Genomic DNA, 21,534 nt, shown 5'->3' with positions numbered 1-21,534 from the left:
CAAATAAGCAGTGCTGTGTGTTAGTGTGGCTGGGCTGGGGTCAATTATGAGCTAGCTCTCCACTGCAGAACACTGTTATAATTCCCTTTGTTGGATGACGCCGCCCGGCAGCAGGCAGGATAACATGGAGCCAGTCTGACCAGTGGCTATGCCCAGTTTAATGCTAGCGTCCTCTTTAGCCAGTTAGCTAAATTAGCTTACGTCTGAAAACAACTATGCAGCTTTATTTCTCTTTCTGGAACCTGGTGGAAAAGTTAAAGCCCAAACACGTACTGTGTTTGTATTCTGCTGCTGCTGCTTTACTGGCAGAAATAACTATTTTCCCCCCAATAACAAAGACTGTAAATAACTTCAAGCTATGTTTCCCACTCAGATTTAGCTTGACGTTTCATTGACAGTGGGGTTCAAAGGTCATTTGCAGAGAGGCTGCACACCATTCCTCTGTCTGGCCGGCTGCCACATGGGCCCAGGTTATCACCCAGTAAACATTCCCTGTGTGTGTTATTTGCACTATCAAGGCCAGGCCAGCTTTGTCGCTATCTCACCATTCAGGGTTGAATACGCAAAATAAACTGTATTAGCACAAAAAAAAGAGCCACTAAGAAGCCACTTGGCCCAGCCTTTATTCCCCACAGTGGCATCATAATAGACTGTCTGTGTCCTTAAGGCAGCCTTGATTTGCATCCACAAAGCACCAGAAGCACATTATTCTGGGCATGGAGACAGTGCCACAACAATGCAAGCCACTCGCTTACAGTGCAGTTAATGGGTCGAAAATAACGACTGGCCTTCTGGTCACTTCCCCTCAGGCAGATGCCTTAAAGCTTGTCATGTTTCACAAAAGGAAAATAGCGTGTGTACGGAGTCAGATTTCAATTAGTGTCTTGCTGTCGCTTGCTGTCAGAGGCATAAAATGAGTGATGCCACAAGGACATCTGGAAAACCCTGTGATGTTTGGTGTTTGGTCCTTTGGGCGTTTTATTGTGTCACTGTTTCCTGCGCTGTGTCCCATTATGAATGTGTTTCTTAAGGACTTAATCATCTTGTTATGTAAAATGGAGGTTTGAAAATATTTGCTCTGTTTTTGATGTTTGAGGCGACTTTTTCAGGCTTAATTTAGGCCTGTGGCTGCATTCCAATAGGATTATTGTCACAGTAGCTGGAACAATATCGCGTAATTGAAGTTCAACAAGTGCCTGTTTGATTCAGTATCATTTATATCAAACTGTTAGATGCCAGAATAAGATTTTGTTTTGATGGCATTGGAGCAAACACCCTAAACAACGTAAAAAGAAACAGTGGCTATGCACCTCGTGTAATAGGATCATACAAGACATTTACTCAGTTGCCTTCATGGTCCTGAAGTCACTGCATCCAGGCAGTATGGCATACAGCTCAGTCATAAAAAGCTCAGTCATGGATTAAATTTCCAGCCACAGAGGTAAAACATATGTTAGATGAGAGCATGTAATTTCGCTGCTTCTGTTTAAAAGCACATGTAAGGAATTCTTCACAGTCAGCTTTCTTTCTCGAGGCTATTGAGAAGAGAACCTCGGGAGAGAGGGTATATATTTTGGAAGAAAACATCAGCTCAAAATACATAAGCAGAAACAAGGTTTTCTCATTCATCTTGTTTAGCCAAAAGAGGAAGGGAAGAAAAATACCCTTCTGCTTTCCTCCCTCCATCCTCTGCTCCCTTTCATCCTTTTTTTTTGTATGCTTGATTTCCTCGGGATGTAGTTGATTAGATGAGAAAAACAGTTGTCAAAGAAATTTTGGTCTTGGGGAATGATCTCCAGAGACCATGTGTGTTGGAGAAGAGAGGTTTGAAAGCTATTCTTGGTGTGTGTGTGTGTGTGTGTGTGTGTGTGTGTGTGTGTGTGTGTGTGTGTGTGTGTGTGTGTGTGTGTGTGTGTGTGTCCTGCATGCTGGTCTGTCCGTCTGTCAGCACTTTACTGGCTCTGTCGTGCGAGCTGCAAGGGCCATGTCTGACCTCCGCCCATCCATCCACCCATGTCTCTAGGCATGAGACCTTTCTGCACAAAAGCTCCAGAGACGAGACTGGGGGTGGCGATGGTGGTTGGTGTAAGTTTACCCAGGTTGCATTACAGCCGGGGGTGTAGGTGGGTAAAGGAGGGCAGGGGGAGGATGGCACTTCAAACGCAGACTTCAACACGCCCTGATGGAGAGCCGGAGGGCAGAGTGTAACCTGATATTTCCACAGATCGGCGGTAACTTTGCTTGGGTTGGGGAGTGGATAATAAACTAGAAAAGGCCACCAGCTGCATGAGGGCCGAGCTCCTCGATGCCAAACGAGATGCCACATTATGGGTGTGTTGTGTGTGAGTGAAAGCGAGAGAGAAAGTGTGTGTCACTCCACCTGGGTGTGTCCCCCCTCTTGTCACAGGCACGTGGTGGCAGCCACTATAGGGCCTTGTTCTGGTAACATTTTGCTGACCTTTTGTGGCAGCTGCCCCTGCCATTTGGAAACAAAGACAAATGGCTAACCAACCCGCCTGTAGCCTGGAAACCTCTACTGTTCCAGATAGAGAGTTGCTCTTCCTGTTGGCCTTTTCATACCCACGGAGAGACTTAGAGACTTATATCAGTGCCCTCTATGACAGGAAATCAATTGTATGAGATCTACATGCAGCCTTTTCTTTTGGGGTGATTGATGTCTGTGAGTAAGGATAAGAAAAACATGCACTTTTACTCTCTTGTGTCTCAGTTATTAAATTGTTTTTAATGCATATTTACCCACTACCAGAAATATGGAAGGTGTACAGATTTGAAGTCGCGTCATATCGTCCACCTGCACTGAACCAGTGTATGGACAACGCAGCCTCTACCCCCCGGCTGCACTGCTGATTGGAGCAGGCAGAAGGAGGGCACCCTCCTCTCCTTCCAGGGCAATACATGATGTGGGTCCTCGTTCAGCAGGTGCACTCAAGCGCATAGACGCATACACCCCGCTATATAAAGACAAGTGGAGATACAATGGAAAAAATTGACCTACAATTGGATGTCTTTGCCGTCTTAGTTTTCATATCTGTGCCATTGGGTGAACGCTTTCTCCCGAAGCACTTTTCAGGATCACGAGCGAACACGTTTTTAGTACAGGTCAGTCCGGGTGGGATTTACACTCTTAAAGGAAAAGTCCACTTTTAGATACTTTTACATTGCTGGATATTTGTGATTTCAGAGTGTTTTCGGTGTGTACCAGAAGTTATTTTCTGATTAAATGTTGTAATTCTCCCTCTTACCTTCCTACATCTCTCAGATTACCATTCAGCAACCATTAGAGAACTGGCCTGCACTTGTTGCATCTTGTTGAGGGCTAGAATTTGAAGGTGGAGAAAGGGTGAGTTTTTAAGTGGAAAAAAAATGATAGTGGCATCCTTTCCTTAAACTCTTTTGTTGTGGCTGCACTGTATTCTGGTCTGCAGATAAACTGATCCCCCTGCTTCTGTTGAGATGGATTTCTCTCTATGTAATTGTTAAGCATCTGTAAAAAATTGTGGGTCAGACAACAGAATTTCACATAATCCATCTTTGTTTTTAAAAGCACATTTTTCAGGAAACATTTTTTTTAATCAGATGTCATTAATAGGGTCTTGATCCGCCTATGAAGCTACATAACCAAATCAGTCTGTCACACCAGTTCTTCTCTGACCTGTTTTCCTGTATTTTATCTGATCTGTATTGTTCATACATTAATTGTCCCTTTTGTTTGCTTCCTCTGTCACTGTACATTTTTGGATAAGCAGCTTAGGCAGCTATTAATCAGTGTGACTTTGACAATGGCAGGTGGCCGATTCTCACTGCTGGGCTGCTGGTGAGGACCCCCCACCCCTGCTCTGCCACTGTATTACAGATGGTCTGTTCCATTCACTGTTGTAGGTGGGTCAATCTTTGCTAACTTAACAGTATATGTGACAGGAATATGGGGGTCTTTTGTGAAACTTAATGTCTTGATCGTTACTCTCTGTCTCGCAGTTGATCATACAGTCACAGCATGATCAACACCTGTGACTGCCACAAAGCCTTGAAGCTCTTTGCGGTGTGTTTTGTGCACCTATCTAAAAGTTAAGTTACACACAGTTGGGTAACCACCATGAAACTGATCTTAGCGTCCAAGGTTGGAAAAGGGAATCTCATCCCAGTGGGAATTCTCAGCTGGAATTCCAGCAGCCACATCAGGTATCGGTGAGGAGAACGAAGAGTGAGGAGTGGAGGAGGTGATTTATGGTGTCATGTTTCTTCCCCTACCCCACCTGCCTGCGTAATCCTCCGCAAAGTCCAGTTAAAGCCCCACCGCAACGGCCACGGAATGGGTTGATGGATGGGACAGCCTGTCTGTGTGGATGGGCAGCCTGGCCATGGATAATGGGTCTTTGACATGAACACAAAATGCTTAAGGCGAGCAGCAGTGCTTCACAGAGAGTAGTATTAAGAGCACACAAAGTGCTAACTCAAAGGAAACACACATGTGCTGTCTGCAGCTGCTGTATAAAAAATATGCATTATTGACTGGGTGATGTATGATCTGTCTGGTGTAAGATGGACACTTAGAGGGAGAAAGTGGATTTATTTCCTACTCTCTTTATTGCTTTCACATGCGCTATTTTGCATCCTTAATTGAATTAAATGAAATGGCCAGTTCTTTGTAGCAGATCACGCACTGCATGATAGCCTGGCATAAACATCAGCACAGCCAGTTCCTGTGTCCTCTTTGGCTGATCAGAGTTCAGCCAGTTCCCATGAAACCATAACAGCAACTTGCGTGTCTGTGTGTATTTATGTGTGTGCAGGGCTGATGGTGTTTGTTTGCCTTTTATGCAGTCTCTGGTCACAGAGTCCATCATACAAAGGTTTTGAGCGAGAGAGAGATGCACACAAACAAACAAAGTGAAAGGTTTTCCTCACCCCACTGTGAAATGCCTGCCCCTTGGCCCAAAATGTTTAGATGACTTCTGTTTAGACGAGTTGATGCTTGTGCAGTTGCCTTCTAACATTGTCCTCCTTGTCACATTCCAGTCAAACCCACTGAGGATTCAGTTTTATATACCACTTAGAATACACAAACAATAGCGGTGTTGTAAGATCATCCGAGAAAGTCAAGGATGCAGCGATTACAGTGTTCTTTCCTGGTGTCTCGTTGACGAGGTTAGCGTCATATTGTGTTGGGGGTGTCGTGTTTGTGTGTGTGGTTACAAAAGCAGCGGTGTATGCCTGAATCATTGGAACAAACATCTTGCCACGCATAGAAAATAGATTCCAGACCTGAGCACGCATTGGATTGAAGTTGTCATCCTCTTAAAGTGCAGCAAATGAAGGGACTCTGCTGCACTACATGTATACACTGAAGGCGAAAACGGGCTCACTCTTACATTATTTAAATGTTCCAACTGTTTCATGTGTTTCTGTGTTCAGTTCAAGCCACAAACTAGCAGTACACCAAAAACTGGGGCTGGAATGACTTGTTTGGCCATTAAATATGCACTGCAGCCTACTTTTCCCCCCTCAGACTTTTAAGTACGCCCTCACCCATAATCATGAAAGTTACTCCAGCACATGCTGGTTAGAAAGTAGCTACACTATCAAGGCGGTATTTAAGCATGCGGTGAAACCCCAAGAAAGGGAAGCAATAGGGGGTTGGAAAGCAGCCTGCCCATGTCACATTGCCCATTCATAACATCCCAAGCCAAGAGCCACACGGGTCATCACACATCGCCATGTCCCGAGTTACTCCACAGCAGGGCTCGGCTGCCAAAGACGGCTTGGGAAGTGGAAGAACACCTGTGAGGGAGAGCGTGGAACATGTGAAATGGTGAGAGGAAAGAAGTATCAGATGGAGGAGGTAGAGGACAGGAGAGAGAGGTTTATGAGAACCAATAAAATGCTCCTCAGAGCAGCTGATGTCATGTGAAATACGACGGCTTGGAAACACTGAGATCATTCTTCGTTTTCCTTGCGTCCTCTTCCAATGTCTGGATGTCGCACTTTTTTCTTTTTTGGCTTCAAGCTAGTGCTCTGCATTTACTGTACAGCCTGATGTTGGCAGGCTGCTCCAGTCTTTTTTTTTTTTTTTTACAACAGGGTTCATGTAGGACAACGAAGGAATCTGGAGTTTCACTCAGTAACTGCAGTGACCTACAATGAGAAGGGAGAATACAGGCGAAAACAGCCGCGGTAGAAGTGGATTGACACATTTTTGCCAGAGAATCCCTTGACAGTCACTCAGACCTGCAGGCTTAATCTTACAAAATAGCACTGCGTGTGTGCTTGTGTGGCTGCCACTTGCCAAATCTCATTGACTAATACCCTGGCAGCTCTGCGAGTGAATGAGTCTCTGGGTTAAGTTAGTGGCTGAGTAGCTTGCTAATCTCTCTCTGCTTCGCTGATCTTCACTCTCTAGTGATTCCTGATTATTTCGGCCCACGTGCCACACAGGCAATCCTACTCTTAGTGACCAACTCAAGATCTACCGCTAGGTTTGGGTGAGTGGTTTTAGGGAGGGGTCGGCTTGACCCCTCGCTGCTGTTGATGATCCCCATTGGGAGATTACAGGAGGGAAGCAGTGTAAACGAGAGGTGAGATTTCTGTCTTTAAGCTGATCAGCTGTGAGCAAGCTGTGCTAATGATGAGGCTTGAGAATTGCACACACTGATTTTTTTTGCACACACAAAGGACTATTTTGATCCAACACGAGAGGAACAGGTCCAAATGTCGACTAACACATGAGGCATTTGATCATGTAACTCTGTATGTGTGTGTTACATTACCCATAAACCCCACTAGCCAGCCTCTGGGACCTCCATCAGATCCCGCTGGCCATCGTGGGAACATTCCTGACGCAGCATTATTCCATAATTCCCACCATGTGTGGTTTTTCCAGAGCCGAGCGCTCACTGCACGGACCGTGGAGAATCCCACTGAGGAGAGGAGATCAGCTCCTTGTAATCGCAGCCAGACTCGCTGTGTGTGAGTGGGAATAGCAAAAGTAGTAAACAATAGTGGACTGCGGGGTGAAGCTCATAGGAGAACAAGTTGTTCGTGTAGCGTCGGGACAGAGTCTCACTTGTCATGTGACCAAGAGGCACTGTAGTGTCTGTACACCTTGAGTACACTGAATGAAATTAAGTACTGACGTGGGTGGTTGTGTGATTATTAGTCAAGGATGAGTCAGTTAAACTGAAATCCAGTATTCACCATGAAAGCACCCCCTAATGTCTCATTTCCACTACTTGTCAGAGCTCGATTCATTTGGAATCATTCTTTTTTGGTTTTCCTTCGCCAGAAGTTGTGGATAGCACCTGGTACCTCTTTTCGTATCACTTCAATTGAGGTTCCAATACTAAAACGCAACAAAGAGCAACCAAAGTTGTCTTCCTGTCTGGGCTCTGATTTACCAATCTCTCCAACCAAAATGATTATATATTTATTGTTCAACATATCCTGCATACAGTTGTGGCAGGTGCAACTTAATTAGTTTTAAGTGTTTTAGCATTGAACAAGTGTTGGGGTCAGGCAGTTCACTGTGCAGCGATGGAAGCGGCTTCTTCAATGAGTTGCACTCCACTTGTTTCAGAAGCAATGCACTGATTGATACTAATGCACCTTCGGCTTTGTCGCGAATCATCAATCAGCTGATGGTTTACCTCAGTGCCCCTACAGGAGCGCTTGCGGTCACCGCTAAGGCTTATCTTGTTGTGGAACCAGATTAAGATGCTGTTGAACATTTCTGATCAATTTATCTCCAGCCATTGTTCTACAGATCATTGGTGAGTTAGGGAGTTGGTCTGTTTTGTGTTGTGAATCAGAGATCACCAGATAACAGCACTGAATGTTTTTTTCCTCGCAAAACAAAATGTAGTAATGCATCACATTTCCAGATGCTATCTTGTCATGCCACACTAGAATGAGTGGAATGCATCTTTAATCATTAATCTGTAGTCTCTGTTGGATCACTGTGACATAGTGTTTCTGCTCTTTTGTGCAGGTATGTTTAAGAGTAGGCCTCCCCTCTGTTTATAAGATTTGTTAATTCAGCTGTAGCTGACAACTCTAAAGAAAAAAATCCAGTTTTTACAAATAGGACCTTGCTTTTGTTGTTCATCTATATAGAGTGATGAAGAAAAATGTTTTAAATGTGTATTTGACACCTGTTGCCAATACCTAGTCCATTTATTATGGTTTGTATTATGGCCAGGATATCAGAGTTGGCATCACTATGTGTAAACTGGAAAATGAACAAAACCTTTATTTTGTAATAGTATGCATTATAAAATGAGCATTCTACAATAGATTAAATGTTTTCCGAATGATGATAACATTCAGTTAAAATAATGCTTTTTCTCCTGGAACTAAAATCATATAAGTCAAACAGATGATTACAGTATAATCTTTCTAAACTTGGAATCCATGTGAAGGAAGGAGCTGACACAAGCGCCAAAGGGGCATAATATACACTGATCTGCCCAGTAAATCTGGTGTGTCATCCTGAGCAACAAAGACGTTGTGTGCGTGTCTTGTTGCTCTTCTTTAATGTCAGTCTGGGACCAGTCTGTTATGTGGTCACATAAAACCCATCTTACAGTATGCGCCTTTATATAGATGATTGGTCTTGCACGCTAAATTCTCATCACAGGAAGTCTTCTCATACTATGATTTGTAGAAGTCACATATTGGGGATCTGTTGGCTACACATGTATCGTGTGTTTTGCACTGCCTGAGCCCTGCTGACTCACTTGCTGTGCTTCCCCTGCAACAATCCTGTCCTTCTTTTCCTGCCTTGACATCATCGTCGTCCCTGCTCACTCAGTGCCCTACGCTCCTTCCCACTTCCTGCCCCGACAGGAAATGAGCTGGCTCCAAAGGATTGCTGTTAATGGGGGAAGTGTGGGTGGACAAGGACACACCTGTGTCCACTACATAGGAGCCTGTGTTTTCCCCTTGGTCTGTTGTCGAAGTGGGGCACCAATGTAGGCCACATAAAAAGTCTGTTGAAACTCGCTGTTGTAAAGCCATACACAGGGCACCCATTTGGGGCTGTTGTGTGTTTCCATATTACCCAAGGAGTTGCCTTTTTCAGTCATAAAGTATATTGTTTCAAGGGCATGTTGCTCTATGTAGCTTAATGCACAGGCTCAATAAATACATCAGCTGTTTATGCACCTGAACATTTCTACTCCTCATGCCCATGCAAGTTGTGTGCAGCTACTGTAAGTTGCTGCAGGAAAAAAAGCAATAAAGCCACTATTGGCTAGAAGCATTGGTGTGTTGACTGTGAAAGAGCTGGTTCATGCTAGATCTGGTTCATGCCCAATTATGGTCGTTCTTCAGGCAATATGAGTATGTGTGATCAATTGATTGGCTCTCCATACCTAAAACAAGGAGCTGCTCGTCCATGTTCCCCAGCTCACGTTGCAAGCATCTTCAGGTTGCCATCAACACAGGAGATAGTCTGCCCCGAAATGTCTGGAGGACAACACTTCTTATCTCCTATGCCCCTGTTCGCCTCAGCAATGGAGCTTCTCTCCCTATCCAAAGTGCGCAAGTCTCCCTAAACAATCCAGCAGCTGCATTGTATACTAGGAGAGCTTGCCTTCTCCATTTAACTATTGCTTTGTGATCACAAGTTGTTTATGTTTGCCTGTGCGTGTGCCGCAGCCTTGCCTTGCCTTTGTTTTCGGCATTGGAGCAGCTGCCCGCCGGCCCCGGCGCTGTTGTGACTGGAGCAACTGTGTTCACTGCAGCTGCACGGATCCATGTGTCACTGCCACACCTGTTCAATGGCCTTGTGTTGACTGAATGATATCACACGTTAACTGTGTGCAAATTACACCAGAGAGACGGAGGGGGTGGGGGAGGCGGTGGCAACCTGTAATCTGAGCAGGCAATTGTGTGTTTTCGACACACATATATGGATGACACACAAAGTACTCCCAATCTTCCTGACACTCTCTCCCCGGTACAGAAGTCTGTTTGCTGTGAAAACACACACAGGCACACACACACACACACACACACACACAAACAGAGGGGCCACATGCTGCAGCTGAACAACAGTTGGTGCGCGGAAAAACGAAGGAACAGCTGAGGCCAGCGGGAATAGCCTCCTAGTAGTCAGCCACAACATCAGCTGCCTACCTCTCACACACAAACACAGTAAATACACACCATGACCAAATCCTAGCATTGATATTTCCCAGCCAGCTCAGCATGTTGTAACCTACAGCCAACTGGCTGTGTGACATGCCCTAATTATATTGTATTACCAGACTGTGATTCAGCATCTAGATTGTTTTATATGAAATAAGGTTAGACTGGCATGAGTCAGCACTGTTGTGGATGGGTTGATGATTCGTTGAAATGTTTAATGCCGGTCAGCGTTGCTGAGAACAGGTGAGTCACAGTGAATACACTAGTGAGAGTTTTGACAAGGTTTGAGTTTCAGCTCTGACTAATGGTGTAAAATTGTTAGCCTGTGATGGTTACCATGCTTATTGAGTCAGCTGCGTGTGTGCGTTTGCGGGTCTGAACGGCTTTGTAGTCAAATGAAGAAGGCCTCCGCAGCTCAAATGTCACGTTCTTAATCTCGCGGTAATGATGAATAGAGTTCATAATGAAGGGAGAACTGCACTTGATTGCTTTCAGAGCTTTGCGATAAGTCTTTCTGGCTGTACGTGTCATTTTTGTCTGTGCATAGTTAAGTCTCTCGCTCAAGCACCCTCCATAGTTAATCCTCTGCATTCTTGCGACAGTGGAATCACTCTGTTCTCCTCCAGCTGCCGGCAGCCAAGCCTCTGAATTCTCTCTCAGTGCGGTGAACACGGACGCATGCAATCCATAAGTTTGGTATTTCACTGACTAATGGCCGTGGATGTTGTGACCAAAACAGGGATTGTGTTCTGCTGCAGTAGTCGCAAAAATAGACTCTAAATCTTTTTTTTTTCTTGCTTCTTTTCATCTCCAGGGGATAAGAGCCCAGTCACAGAGTGGAGTGGTGGTTTCGTCTGACCTTTAACCTCAGTAGGAAGAAGGGAAAGCCACTTCAGAGGTAAGACTTCCTGTAAACTGGAGTGAGTTCATGCTGCCACAGCTACTTTCTGTGGGCAATAAATTCTGAGCTGAGGAAAAACAATGTTGATGGTGCTGCCAGTCAGTTTTGCAAAACTCAGGCTTCCTTGAACAAATGCCACGAAGATTATTATTTTGACACAAGTGCTGTTGCAAGCTGCCAGAGAAGTTCTATTTAAGGGGGTCTCAAATGGCGTCTTTATTGCAGAGCTCCTGACATGCTGTCGTCTGTCGGACCACCGCTGTACATTTTACAGATGGTGGAATCCCAACTTGGCAGTGTGGATCCATGTGTTTGTTGTTTATTGTAAAAGGAGGTATATCCAGAGCTGGTGGAGTCTACAGAGGGAGGCTTCACAACCCCAACCCCCCAAAAGCCTCCGTCAACAGGCCTTGTAAATCAAAGCCAAATGAAAGGGGAGTCAAGCCTCTGAGGATCTTGTCAGGGGAGACTCTTCCTCGCTGAAGGAGATAATTCCTGACTAAAGTAGAACCATGTGAGGGTGAACCGTGGCTGTGGTCTGCAGCAAAGAGATGCTTCTCACAGTGAGCTTTTATTCTCTCACTATCACAGATCTGTGTTGAATTTGCAACCCAGAGTCTCAGTGTTTCCACTTGTATTTGTACAAGGCATGGCAACTTCTTCTTTTGTAAGTGATTGCATACTCATTTCAGATCGATTCCTCACACGGGAGAGAAGCGCCGTCTTGGTTGTGTGTCACTGGGAGTAAGAAGTAGCTCACGTTGGCTATAGGGAGTTCAGGCGTCCATGACTGGCCTGCTGGCCAGAATGTAGAATAGCAGCCTCATAAACAGAAGCAAAACTCAGACAACTCACCAGTCGTAGTTCTCTTTTTGTCTGCATAGGTTATATATGCTGTATTGAGAAGATGCATATCGAAGGAGTAATAGATTACTCTATCAGTTGCACCCTTTCTTAATTTACATCCATACGTGTGACGGGGAATGAATAGAGCGTTCTTGTCCATGTCAAGAAAGTTGCAGACCTTGGCTTGTCAGTCAGGAAGTGAACGTCTGGTCAAAGTATTTAAAAATGAAAAATGTCTAGAAAATACTGGTGGATGGTGGAAATGTGAACGGACAAAGGCCCAGATGCACACTGTATTATTTTTCATCTTGGAAAACAAACCCATGATGTGTAGAAAGCGCAGCAGCGGCAGCAGTGGGGATGTGGAAGGAAGCCAGGTGATGGGAGCCTGAGGCTGAGAGGAGGAAGCCTGCTCCCCTGGACTTAAACTGTTCCAGGAAGTACAGATGCTTATGTGTCAGAGAGGTTTATGAAGGTTTCTAGCTGTGTGCTGGCGGGTGACTGTGTGTGTCAATGTCATGTGTTTTCAGGAGGGGGCTGTCATGTGGAGTTTAGAGCTGAACAATAGGCATCATACTGCAAATATTTTGACAGATATTGCAATATCAGTCACGATTTTAGTAGGATTGGTTGTTTGTACATTTCACTGAAAAAATTTCATATTGATGATGTGGCATCTTCCCTGACATCTTTAGAATATGATTTATATGCCAGGGCAGCTCTGTCCCACCACAATGGATTATGGCATGATGATTTGGATATTGCACTTGGCCATAGTGTGATTCAATAATATTTCAATTAATTGACCAGCCCCAGTGGAGATGCTCTGACTGACTTTGACACTCAGCAGTCAATACTATTCAACATTTACATCACACATGCAGGGCCATGGCTCACATCTCATTGTTCTGTGACGTGGTTGCCATGGCAACTGTTTCATTCATTCATGGGGCACTCCTAAAACGGACTGTTATTGAAACGATCTCCCACGTTGCCCCTGAAGACATAGAAGTTGCAACCACAAAGACCTTTGGGAAATCAGAGAAAAAATACATCAGCGTGCCTGCGTGCGTGCGTGCGTGTGCTTTCCAAAGTCAGAAGGATGGCAGTATTGGCACGGCAGGAATGCTGGAGGTGGCGTGGCAGGAAACAGACTGGCACATTTTTTGTCCGTTTGATGACACACGCACACACACTTGGACAGCTTCTTTGAATTCAGACAAGAAGAAGCTATTCAGCTGTAGCCAATCAGTGGCCAGCTGCAGGGGGTTATGTGAAGGACTGAGCAACGGGGAGATGGGAAACGTAGTAAGCTAACAGGAAGACATTCCCAGCTGCTAGCAACATGCGTGCAGACGTATGTGGATTTCACTTTGCCTTGAGGTACAGCACACTGCAGCCGGTTGGCTTGTTGCAATAAGAATGTGTTGTTCACACAGGGGTTATCCATCCGCGCGCGTGTGTGTGTGTGTGTGTGTGTGTGTGTGTGTGTGTGTGTGTGTGTGTGTGTGTGTGTGTGTGTGTGTGTGTGTGTGTGTGTGTGTGTGTGTGTGTGTGTGTGTGTGTTGCCTGTGCAGTATGTCATACCTACCGTGCGTTGTATTCCCTAACAGATGGCAGATGTAAACCTCAATGTAAAACCTGTTCTGCTAGACCAAGCAACTAAAGGATGATGAAATAAACACAGAAAAGTCTGTTGGCATTATTTATGATTTCATTTATCTGGAGTAAATGATAACAGGGGATGAGCACGCTATAAACATTTTTACTCAGACAAGCCTGTGGCACATGATTAAATTTTCACTGAAGAGTGAAAGAACATTTTTAAAAGATGAACTATCTGTAGTCTTTTGCAGGGTATCTGCAGGTCTTGAAAAGTCTTTGAAGGTATTAAAAAGTTCTGAAATGAATTTACAGAAGTCTGGATTGTGCTGCAGGAGGCTGTTCGATCCTTTTCTGTGGAGTTTCAGTCAGCACCATCAGAACTTTAACAAGTAATGTCACTACTGCGAGCTACAGTAGCCAGGAAGCTCATTGTCTCAAGTGTTGATTTTAGCAAAGACTTAAATGGCTTAGCAATTTTCCATTGTTTCATCAATCATTTTCTGCTGCTTATCTTGGTCCAGGGTGTGTTTTTTAATTCATTATATCATCAGGAATTATTGTTATATACACCTGGAAAGTACTGGAAAAACAGTGATATAATAATAGATAATTCTAGGTCATATCCTCCCTACTGGTTTTCCATCATACCTTCTTACTTTGGCCAGTATGAGTATGAAATGGGTACAAGGCTGCATTCTATGAGGTATTACAAAGTCTTAAATTTAACTATGTGAACCCTGCAGAAACTATGGTCTGAAGTGACACTGTTAGCTAAGAATTTACATAGGTACAACCACAACCCCTTTATCTAAATAAGTTACAGCATATAATCTCAATGTTGTATTGTTGTAACTGATAAGGCACAAAACAAGGGCTAGCATCACCCAGCAACAAACTTCAATCCTGCAAAAAATAAACAGCAGTTGAGGCTTTGTATCACAGCATTGCAGCTCTTTTTGCTTTATGTTTTCCCAGAGCAGTGGGTCTCTCATCTTTTTTTAAGCGGTGCCTGTTTTTTAATGTCTGGCTAGTTCTTCTTAGCAGTCAGCCTCTGTTGTCTGCTGCTGCAGTGCTGCATCATGCTTAAAACTGTGCGTGAGGCCACTGCAGCAGACCACCTGAGCCCCTGTATAGGTGTGTGTGTGTGTGTGTGTGTGTGTGTGTGTGTGTGTGTGTGTGTGTGTGTGTGTGTGTGTGTGTGTGTGTGTGTGTGTGTGTGTGTGTGCGCGCGCGCGCGCGCGCGCGCGTGTAACACGATCTCCTGAGGGCAGGAACAAGACTATTGATTTCACATTTGGACTGCTGCCCTGCAGGGAAACTGACACATCTTCAGTTTTTGTGTGCTAGGGAGAGAGAGAGAGAGACAGGAGGGTGACAGTCAGAACACACACACAGACACACAGACACAGGTAAGACAAGAACATAAACTTGCCCACCTCTGTGCTCCTCAGTTTGTAGCTTGCTTTTACATTGTATTCAGCCATTTCACTTAGCACAGACCACCTCTGATTTTTTTCCCTTCCTTCCTCACCATGACCTACAGTATTGGAAAATTATGGAAGTCCAGGCAAACTGAGTGCTCTGTAGTTATATGAACATGCAGATGGACGCCCTGCAGGCAGGGCTGTGGTAACATCACAGCAATATGTTAGTTGTTGCTGAGGATCTAGGCCAAGCTCGCATTGAAGCCTTGCGATAGCCGCGTGTCAGTCCGTGGATCATGTCAACGTGGAGATGTGCATGTGTGTTGCCATGGCGATGGCCGTTCGACTAGATGCAGGGCAGCTGAAGCCTGGCTCGCTCTGATACTGCTGAGCTCTCGAGTCCTCACACCTACCGCCCACCAGTGTGACCATGCATTTTCACACTCGTCTCAGTTTTTCGCCGCTCTTCCTCTTTCCGTTTCCTCCCCCTGCACCCCCCGACTCCCTCTCCATCTGTCCGCCTCTGACATCCTCCTCATCTTTCTCCCCTCTCTCTGTCCCCCGTCCCTTTTCCGTCCCCTCCTTCCTAATTGGCTGCATAAGCCAGACTGGATCCCTGTGTCACGCTGTGCTTGAGTGAGCTCAGATGTGTTTGTGGATCCATACGTGTGTGTTTGTGTGCAAAGTCCTCCTCTGCTCGCAGGCTGTTGGTCATGCTTGACTTAAGACACTGGAGCTATTGTTTTCGCCATCAGGCCCTTTCCTTTATTCACAACTTAATAGCCAGCTCCCTTCCTCCCTCCATCCCTCCATTATTGTACCTATCTATCACTCCCTCCATCACTCCCCCCTCTTCTTCGCGAGGATTTTACTCATCTCTCTTCCCCATTAATGCCCTCTCTCCTCGATTTATGTGTCAAATTTTGTCCAATGTATTATTTTTGATTTCTGCAGGACAGAATTGTCTCGACAGCAGTGCTCATGTACAATAAAGCTGCCTTGCTTTGGGAATAGGGGTTGAAAGTTATACTGAAGGGAATTTTTGATGCCAATGTTCATGATGATATGATGAAATACTGAAAAATGCTTGTACCGATTACAGCAACATACAACCACATGTTCATGGTTGAGGTGTAGTAGTCTGCAGAAGATAGTGTAGCTGTTATCTCTCTTTTTTTTCACGTGTCTGGTAGTGCTGACCTGGCAGCAATGTTGCTTTCATTTCGAGGCCATGCTCCTTCTGCTGTAAAAATCCCATACAAATATTATCAACACACACACTTATCTGGGTGTGACTTTTACTTTGAAGGGGGTTCGGCTTTTTGATGTAGGCTCCTTAGACAACATGAACAACACCAACTTTGCTCTGCCTTTTCACATGAAAATATTTAAATTACAGTGTTTGGGACCAATCTACTGCAATTTGACATTTACTGTAATTAGAATGTAGTCATTGCTTCATCTAGCTGCAAAGAAAACAAAATGGTAAGTCAGCGCTCTAAGAGAAAAGTACATACATTCAAACAATTAAATACTTCTCGAGCTTACAGCCTTCTATCATTCAGACTAAGTGAACAGGGAAGGCTGTTGGTGGTTTAAGTGTAAAACCCCACCCTAAAAATGTCAACATTGTGAAAGACAGCTGTTAAGTTATTGCAATTGTGGACCCATTTTGTTGTTCTGTGGTGTGTTTTCTTCTCCTCCACTTGAGTTTGAAAGCAGAGAAAGATGAAACGTGAAATTGGTAAATGTGAAATTTTGAAGTTAGCTCACCAGATTTATCGAGCTGGACTCACTATGCATTTATTGTGTGCGTTGATTGCAGGTAGAGTGTACGCAGGTAAGTTTTTGCCGTCAGCTCCTTGCTACAGGCTCTTCATCCCTCTAGTTAATTTAAACCTCTGACCTTCTTGACACAAACTTGCTTCTTTAACCTTTAAGGCTGCGTCCACCCTACCCCTACACACACACACACACACACACACACACACACACACACACACACACACACACGCACACACAGAGTATGATGTCAAGTTTGCGTCAGACATCAGTGGCCACTGCAGGTCAGCAGAGGTGGACAAGCCAACCACGCCCAGTCGCACTTTGGACAGCAGCCGGCTCGCCGCTCCCTTGTTCAAAGAGTTCTTTTACTCACACTGCCAGCTACAGCTTTTAGTCAGTTTCCTCTTTCCACTTTTAACTTGCAGAAATGTCTTTTGACACAGTGACGTTGGTTTCTGGTCTCCTCCTAGTGGAGTGTCTGTACACGAAGGGAGTCGACCAGGAAAAAGGGCAAGGCAGGAGGAGAAAGAGGGGATGGGAGCGGAAATAGGCAAATTACCGCAGACTGCACCGAAAACCTGAGCCTTGAAATAACCATTATTACACGCATGCACATTTACAATGAGATCGTATCTGTTTTATGTGCCAGAGGCAGTGAAACCAAACATTTGAGAGCAGCAATAAATGCTTTGTTCTCTCCTGACAGACGCCTTCTGTGGGCTGTTTAGCCACACACGAGATCACAAGACGCGCTCAGAAGTGTATACCAGCTTTAAACAGCTTCACTATGACACAGGACGTCATTACGATATCTTGACACTTGGCATTGCAGTGTGTGTTTTATGGCTTGAGTTTATAGGCCGTGCGGGCTATGATGACAATCAGACACAAGTGTGTGTAAGAGGTGATTCATAGTCTGCGAGGCCACCAGATGATGGGCTGATACGAGGAAGAGAGAAGGGCAGGAGGTTGGAAGGAGAGAGGAGGTGAAAATGGATGTGTTTCATGTCTTGAACATCACAGCGGATGGGGAGTTGAGTATTGGTCATGTAGGGTGGGTGAAAGCTAATATGGAAGATTACCATATATTAGAATATTTTGTAAAATATTATTTGAAAAAAAACATGAATTTAACATGATTGTTTATTCAAATTAAAGTCACTAATAGTTTTCAAATTAAGTGCAATTTCAGGCACAAATAGGCTAATGTTTGCCAGATTTTACCAAGGAAATTAGTCACCAGGGAATTTCCATGGAAATCTTTGTGTGTTTGTATTTACATATCTTTATACGTAACAGCAGCTTTGCTATTTAAAGCGCCTGGTAGAGTTTCCCACTCTGTGTGTGATGATGTAAATAGGAAATGGCCCTTCAAACATGCACAATCACCCCAATTATTCTCAAAATTGTGCACATGCACCAGTCAATCTCACTATTGTATCTCGAGCATTGAGGGGGCTCAGGCTGTAGCCGGGCTGGCCTGGTGAATGACTGTTTGGAACTATTCCTAGCCATGGCGGTATGCTAAATGTTTTACTTGTTTGCTCTGTTTGTGCCTTGTCTGCATCTGCCCCCGGAGACTCTTGTCAGCCTGAGCATTTGTGTCCCACTAAACTCTCAAGAATTCCCACTCTATATTTGCATCATGGCGCTGCATACATGCCTCATAAGAGTTCACAGAGTTCCTGTAATTGCTGTGGTGTTTTCGAGCCCCGTGCCCGGTCCGTTCTGATCTCAAATGTGGCTCACTTTGATGGGATGATATGTGTTGAGAATATTTTTAGAAAAGCGGTGTCAGAAATTTGCAAGTTATTTTTATAAAGATCATTTGAGAGAAAAGGAAAATAGCTGCGAGGACGAGGTGGCTTTGGAAGTTTGTGTGTAATTCACTGTTTTTCCGAGGTGGAGATGATGAGAGCCAAAGGACCCATGTCCGGTTTCATTAACCTCCACAGTCCTCATTGCAACAGTATAATACTAACACACACACACACACACAAAGTAGAGTTTTTGCTCCTAAAAATAGTCTATTTAGAAGTGCTGGATGGAAACAACCACTCAGTCATCATCGCAGCAGGAGTTTCTGGCCACAATAGTGTTTACACAGCTATGGTCATATTCCACGTCCCAGCCCTCCTATTTCCTGTGTGACTGAAATATGAAAGGATTTTATTTGTGACTCAAATGTTAAAAGCAATTCATCATTTGAATGTCAGCTGGCAACCGGGCAGGTGGTGCTGAAACAGTAACTGAATGGCTTTGGCATTATAGCAGGGGCCTGTTTCCCTTTTTTTTGTTTTTTTTTTTTGGTGTCGATTCAATTAGCTGCTTTGCTTATTTTTACAAAAAGTAATTGAATTCAGTCCAATAAGCAGGATTTTAACCTGTGTATGAGAAGCACAGAATCGAAATTTTGCCCCATCCCACAGGAAGTCACGCACACTTCTGAAGGGAGCAAGTCACAGTGTTTACCGATACCCAAACTATCCAAAACATACTAAAATGTAGTACTGCTCCTCTAGCTAGTATGGTGAATCATCAAAGTTGTGGTTGTCCATCCCATATTCAGCTCAGCAACAACAGTGCTCTGTTCCTTTTCATGCAAACTGAATTCAGGAGTGAGCCATGGAGACCTTATCTGGCCCATGATGTCATGTCACACTCTCCTTTTATCTCTCGGTCACACCCAAATATTTGTGTGTCGTTCTCTCTTTCCTCAACGCCTCTGTTTCTCTCCTTTATGTGTCTTTTTTTGGGGTAGCAGTCAGCAGTGGGTGCCTCACACTTTTATTTTGTGGGGTTCGTGTATCTTGTTGGGTGCTGCAGTTTCCTCTCAACCCACGGACACGCATGTGGGGGATACACCGGTCAACAAAGGCATTGATTGATCCTTAATACTTAGGATGGATCAATGCTCAGTATGTATTTCCCAAAAGAATTAATATGCTACAAATGAACTTCAAATGTCTGTTGGAGCAGCTATATTTGTTTGCCACATCTGCTGTGGAAATAGAACTCAGGCAGCATTCAGTCATTCCAAGTAGCGTGAACTAACATGTGACAATAAGTCAGGGAGTTTCCCTTTAAACTAAACACGGTGGTGTTTTCTGTGCTCTTTCTTACTTAGAGTCCAGGACTGTAATCAGTTTGCATGATCTAGGCCTGATACATCTGCAGCCTGTTGGTTGATCAAAAGCTTTCCAGTTTGAGTCGTATAGCCTCATTTTTATTAATCTTCAGCGGGATAGCAGCAGCTGTCTCAGAGTTTGTTGTCGGAGTAGGAACTATGAGAACTACTCCAGACACTTTTCTCTTCTTTATTCAGCGACTTAACATCTCGTCTTCATACCGCTCCCTTTTCCAATCCTCTTGATACTCTGATATGAGCGACTTAGTCTAAAGATAGACAAGTCCTCCTCCTCCTCCTCCTCCTCCTCCTCCTCCAGCTCTTCATCTTCCTCAGCACCGGATGCTCGCTGTGCTTTTCTCTAAGATTTAGAGAGATTCTTTTTCCCAGAACACAACTTATTTTTCATCTTTCCTTCCCTTCACTCCTCATCTCCCTTTGCTGGCACTGCAATATCAGCAGGGACCGTGAGTGTTTACATGGGACTGAAAAAAGGCTGCAGAGAGAGCGCTACTCCTCTGAGAGGGCCTTTGACCTTTCAACATTTCACCCTAGACCTCTGTGCCACCCGGCAGTCACAGGAGGCGGATGAGCGCTGGTCAACCTCGGACAAGAGAGAGGGACCGTGCAGCATCAAGAGGCGAAAAAGGCCAAATCTGTTTGATGCCTTTAGGAGTCGATTTACACAAACGCACATAGCTGCCTCCCATCCCCATGTCTCTCTGAGGTCATGCTCCATAAGCTTAAAAGCAGGGCCTCAGGTGGTAATTCACTTAAACCTGCAGCATTATCTGCCTTTGAGGCTGTGATTCCATTAGAATGACAGCAGCAAAGTGCTCTTTGTTTTTGTGTGTATGCTGCATCAGTTTTATTTTATATATATATATATATATATATATATTTTTTTTTTTTTAATGTGTTTTCATTTTTATTGTACATGCACACACAGCATAACCATATTTTTGTGTGTACCTGCCTGTGTGTGTGTGTTTCGGAAAGGGCCACAGGCTTTTTGCTGTTTAAACACAGCTGTGAGGTGTCATGCAGTTCAACTCATTTCTTGCTTGTGTATTTGCATATGGAAGCACGTCAGTGAGCGCTGGCAATCACAATGCTGGCTCATGTGATTTTAATCATATCCTATTCCTGTCAGCCAGCCATGATGTCATACCTTACAGCAAGGACACTCAACCCCTTTCATACTGGGGAACCCCTAAATAGATATGTCTGTGACCAAAGGGCCCCATATGGAGCCGCATTTGAGGGTAGCCAAATACACAAATGATTCTTTGGCAGTGGTATGGCAGCATGTAATTTAAATGATGGAAAACTGTATACTTTTTTCGTTTTCTGGTAAACCACTGGGTCATCCTAAAGGGCCCTATGGGTGGGTGCAGGGGTGGAGGGGTCTCCCTCCTCCCACCCGCAAGTCCCTCCCGTCCCCAATAAGTGGCACGGCAAAACTAAAGGACAGCTGGAGCTTCCTGCCAAGAAACACGCCATGAGGGAAATTAGGAATCCTGCACATCCTGGCCATTTCCTGTTCTGACTCCCACACATGTTCATGAGCGCACGGATATAATTTCACGAACGCACACACACACACACATTTAGTTGACTTGTTTTTTGTTTACATACTTAGCCTCCATCTTTGTCGACAAGATGACAAGTCCATGTGCCTC

At 44.6% G+C, this 21,534-nt stretch overlaps 1 protein-coding gene across 7 annotated transcripts in view; it reads left to right on the top strand.

Moving 5' to 3' along the window:
• raph1b (Ras association (RalGDS/AF-6) and pleckstrin homology domains 1b) overlaps positions 1-21,534 on the top strand; it is a 40,354-nt gene that overhangs the window by 872 nt on the left and 17,948 nt on the right. For all 7 annotated transcript variants that reach the window (XM_041966246.1, XM_041966244.1, XM_041966242.1 and 4 more), the window contains exon 2: positions 10,979-11,062. The gene's annotated coding sequence lies outside the window, so the exon portion shown is untranslated. The remainder of the gene's footprint in view (positions 1-10,978; positions 11,063-21,534) is intronic.

Source organism: Chelmon rostratus, chromosome 24 (assembly GCF_017976325.1).
Source record: "Chelmon rostratus isolate fCheRos1 chromosome 24, fCheRos1.pri, whole genome shotgun sequence".
Taxonomy (NCBI): Eukaryota; Metazoa; Chordata; class Actinopteri; order Chaetodontiformes; family Chaetodontidae; genus Chelmon; species Chelmon rostratus.
Note: the sequence above shows the minus strand (reverse complement) of the source record. Positions and strands in the feature narration are given on the sequence as shown.